We start from the raw sequence: 5,248 nt of genomic DNA on the forward strand, positions 1-5,248 counted from the left end.
TCTCTACCTAGTCAATATAGTACTTAAGTCCTAGCCAGAGCAATTAGACAACAAAAGGAGGTCACGGGGATACAAATTAGAAAGGAAGATGTCAAAATATCACTTTTTGCAGATGATATGATAGTATATATAAGTGACCCCAAAAATTCCACCAGAGAACTTCTAAATCTGATAAACATCTTCAGTGCAGTAGCTGGATATAAAATTAACTCAAACAAATCAATGTCCTTTCTCTACTCAAAGGATAAACAGTCTGAGAAAGAAATTAGGGAAACAACAACCTTCACAATAGTCACAAATAATATAAAATACCTTGGTGTAACTATAACTAAGAATGTGAAAGATCTGTATGATAAGAATTTCAAGTCTCTAAAGAAAGAAATCGAAGAAGATTTCAGAAGATGGAAAGATCTCCTATGCTCATGGATTGGCAGGATTAATATAGTCATAATGGCTATCTTGCTGAAAGCAATCTACAGATTCAATGCAATCCCCATCAAAATTCCTATTCAATTCTTCACTGAGTTAAAAAAAAGCAATTTGTAAATTCTTCTGTAATAACAAAAAATCTAGGATATCAAAAACTATTTCAACATTAAAAGAACCTCTTGTGCAGTCACCATGCCTGACCTCAAGCTGTACTACAGAGCAATTGTGATAAAAACTGCATGGTACTGGTACAGCAACAGACAGGTAATGGACTAGATTAATTGATTAATGGACTAGAATTGAAGACCCAGAAATGAACCCACACACCTATGGTCACTTGTTCTTTTACAAAGGAGCTGAAACCATACAGTGGAAAAAAGACAGCATTTTCAACAAACTGTAATCCTGTACAATAAAGAACTCAGAGGGAACCATTTCTTCTTTCTTTATTTGTACTCCCCAACAATAGTAATGAAAACTGCATGGTTTTGGTACAGAAACAGAAAGGTTGACCAATGGAATCAAATCAAAGACAGTGAAATAAGCCCACACACCTACAGACACTTGATTTTTGATGAAGAAGCCAAATCCATAAAGAAAGCATCTTCAACATATGGTGCTGGTCTAACTGGATGTCTGCATGTAGAAGAATTTAAATAGATTCATATTGATCACACTGCATAAAATTCCAAGTAGATCAAAGAGTTCTATGTAAAACCAGATAGAGTAAATCTAATTGAACAGAAAGTGTGGAAGAGCCTTGAACTCATTGATACAGGAGACACTTTCCTGACAATTACAGAATAACAGTGGCTCAGGCTCTAAGATCAACAATTGAAAAAATAGGTTCTCATGAAACTGCAAAGCTTCTGTAAGGCAAAGGACACTGTTCTTAGGGAAAAATAACAGCCTCCAGAATGGGAAAGTATCTTTACCAACCCTATATCCAACAGAGGTCTAATATTCAAAATATGTAAAGAACTCAAGAAGCTAAACAGTATCAAAACAAAGATCTCTATGTCAAAAGGGAGGAGGGTACACAGCTAAATAGAGAATTCTCACCAGAGGAATCTCTAATGTCTGGGAAACACTTACAAAAATGTACAGCATCCTTAGTCATCAGGGAAATGCAAATCAAAACGACCCTGAGATTCCATCTCACATCAATCAAAATGGCTAAGTCCAAAACCATAGGTGACAGCACATGTGGTTGAGAATGTGGAATGAGGGGAACACTACCTCCATTGCTGGTGGGAGTGGAAACTTGTAGGACCACTTTGGAAATAAATTTGGAAGTTTCCCAGAAAATTGGGAATACTTTTACCTCAACATCCAACTATACCATTCATGGGCACATACCCAAAAGATTACCCAATATCCCACAAGGACACTTTTTCCATATGCTCATAGTAGCTTTATTTCAGCTGTTTGCATTTACTTCCCAGCACAACTTTTAGAACCTACTTCTACAGAAGACCAGCCTAAAACAACTAGCCTTGTCAGACTAAACAACTACTAGATTCTTGGACTTTCCATTCACAGCTGCCCATTGTTGGGTTAGTTGGACTACAGGCTGTAAATCATTACAATAAAGTCCCTTAATTTATAAAGATATTCCATAAGTTCTGTGACTAAGAGAACCCTGACTAATACATCAACCCACCCACAAAACCTTTGACCCAAAATTTTCCCTGCCTATCAAAAGTTCAGGGACTTAGAACCATCCCATGAGCAAGTATCAATTCCTGATACTACTATTAATGATACTCTGTTATGCTTGCAAAAAGGAGCCTAGCATAACTGTCCTTTGAGGGGCTCCACCCTGCAGCTGACCAAAACAAATGCATAGACTTACAGCCAACCATTAGAAGGAGCTTGAGAAGTCTTGTGGTAGAGTTGGGGGAAGAATTGAGGAAGTAGGAGCGGACTCCAGGGACTTCTGTAGGGACTCCACAGGAAAGCCAACAGAGTCAAATAACTGGTAACCTTGGGAGCTTCCAAAGACTAAACCACCAACCAAATAGCAAACAAAGGCTGGATGTAACCCCCCCCCCCCGAATACATATATAGCAGATAGATGGCTTGTAGTGGAGACTTACCCTTATTCTGTTTTCTGACTGGGGATTCTGCTCCCCTTACTGGCCTATCTTCACTGGCCTCAGTGTGAGAGGATGTGCTTAGTCCTGCAGTAACTGAGGTTGCCAAAATTTGTTTTGTAGTAAAAACAATACCATAAGGTGTCTCTTAAATTCTTGATAAAACTATTGTATGCACACTGGTTTTCCAGAAGACAATTGTTTCTTAGCCATAGCCAATATTTTGGACAAAGATCATGAAGATCTAAAAGGCCCTTGCTCCTCTAGTCCCTGTCAAGGAATTTCCTCTTGTGTGTATACCCTGGAGAAAGGGGTTTCCTGTGCAAATGTCCTCATGGGAACAGTGGACTGACCTGTGAAACTGCCATTAATTCCTGTGGAGAGAATGCTTGCCAACATGAAGTTATCTGCCATAATGGCCCTGAGCACCTTGCCTGTATCTGCCCTTCTGGATATGCTGGAAGGATCTGTGAGACAGATCACAGTGAGTGTGCTTCTAGCCCTTGCCATAATGAGGCTGTGTGTGAGGATTGAATAAAAGGCCACTTCTGCTTCTGTGTGCCTGGATACCAAGGCAGGCATTGTGACTTGGAAGTAGATGAATTTGAATTCATTCCTGCATGAATGTGGCTGTATGCCTCAGTGAGATAGGAGGATACATATGTATCTGTCCTCAAGAGTATTCTGGTGTCATCTGTGAGTTGGAAATTGATGAATGAGAATTCCCGGTGGATTCTACATGGTGCCATCTGTAAGGATGCTCTTGGGGCTTACTTCTGTGACTATGTACCTGGATTCCTTGGAGACTACTGTGAACTCAATTTGATGAATGTGCCAGTCAGCTATGACTCCGTGGAGGTCTATGTGTGGATGGAAGAAACAACTCCTACTGTCTGCACACGTAAGTAGATTCACAGGGTCACACTGAGATTTTGATTTCTCTTCACCGGCCAAAACATTGTCTCAATGATACAACATTTGAAGACAGTGTCAACAGCTGTATTTATCACTGCTGGACTGGACATACAGGTGCCTTCTGTGAGATGGACATAAATGAATGCAATAGGATCTCCTGCCAATTTGGGAGGGAATATGCTGAGTTATCCTCAGAGGATCGATCAATAGGGACACATTGCAGGACCTCCTTTTTCCTTTAGCTACCTTGGAGCCTCAGGCTCTGTTTTTATCTTTTAGCCTGGATTCACAGACAGGAACCTAGCATTATTGTCCTCTGAGAGGCTACACGCAGCACCTGACTGAAACAGATGCAGAAACCCACAGACAAACATTAAACTGAGCTTGAGAGGTTTTATGGTAGAGTTGGGGGAAAGTGAGGAAGTAGGAGGGGATTCCAAGAACTCCTGGAGGGACTTCACAGGAAAGCCAACAGAGTCAAATATCTGGGAACCTCGGGGGGCTTCCAGAGACTAAATGACTAACCAACAGTCATAAAAAGAGTGGATTTAAGTCCCACATTTTTGTAGCAAATGTGCAGTTTGGTCTTCATGTGGGTCCTCCAACAACTGGAGTTGGGGCTTATCCTGACTCTGTAGCCTGCCTGTGGATCCTGTCCTAACTGGATTTCTTTGTTTGACCTCAGTGGTAGAGCATGTATCAGTCTTATAGTGACTTGAATTGCCAAGGTGGGTCAGTCCTCACTGGGGAACATACCAATACTCAGAGGTCATGGGGAGGGTTGGTGGGATGGGCCATGTGAGGAAGTGACTGGGTAGAGAGGAGGGCTGCAATAGGGATGTAAAGTAAATAAATAACTTAATAGAAAAATAATTTTGCTATTTTGAGTAGTCATCATGAGAGAACAAATTGACAAACAGAACTTAGAATACATTAACATTCATACTACTGTAATTTTATTTTTTAAACATTTAGTGGGGTTATTTTTGGTTTTGTCTGTTTGTCTATATTTCTAAGTGGGTATTTTCTTTTCTATGTATTTTTATTGGATATTTTATTTATTTACATTTTAAATGTTATCCCCTTTCCAAGTTTCCCCTCTGCAACACCCCATATCCCATTCTCCCTTTCCCTACTTCTAAAAGGGTGATTCCCCCACCTACCCACCCATTCCTGCTTCATTACCCTAGCATTCTTCTACACTGGAGCATTGAGCCTTCATAGGACCAAGGGCTTCCCATCCCAGTGATGCCAGATAAAGACATCTCTGCTACATATGCAGCTGGCACCATGGGTCCCTCCATGTGCACTGGGGGCAGGTTCTGGTTGGTTAATGTTGTTGTTTTTTCCTGTGGGGTTGCAAACCCCTTCAACTCCTCAGTCCTTCCCCTAACTTTTCCATTGGGGTCTTCATGCTCAGTCCCGTGGTTAGCTGCAAGCATCCACATCATTAGTCAGGTTCTGGCACAGCTTTTCAGGGGACAGCTATACCAGGCTCCTGTTAGCAAGCACTTCTTGGCATCAGCAATAGTGTCTGCATTTGATGGCTGCATATGGGATGTATCCTCAGGTAGGGCAGTCTCTGGATAGCCTTTCCTTCAGTCTCTGCTATACTCTTTATCCCTGTATTTAATTTAGGCAGGAGCAATTCTGGGTTAAAATTTTGGAGATGGTTGGGTGGTTCCACCCCTCAATCAGGGGCTGTGCCTAATCTCTGGGTATGGTCTCTTTAGGTTCTTTCTCTCCTTTGCTGGGTATTTCAGCTAATGTCATCCCTGTTGACTCCTGGGAGCCTCTTGCTTCCCTGG

At 41.3% G+C, this 5,248-nt stretch overlaps 1 pseudogene; it reads left to right on the top strand.

Annotated features, from left to right (window-relative positions):
• Gm13452 (predicted gene 13452) lies at window positions 2,635-3,732 on the top strand (annotated as a pseudogene).

This window comes from Mus musculus, chromosome 2, assembly GCF_000001635.26.
Source record: "Mus musculus strain C57BL/6J chromosome 2, GRCm38.p6 C57BL/6J".
NCBI classification, from domain to species: domain Eukaryota; kingdom Metazoa; phylum Chordata; class Mammalia; order Rodentia; family Muridae; genus Mus; species Mus musculus.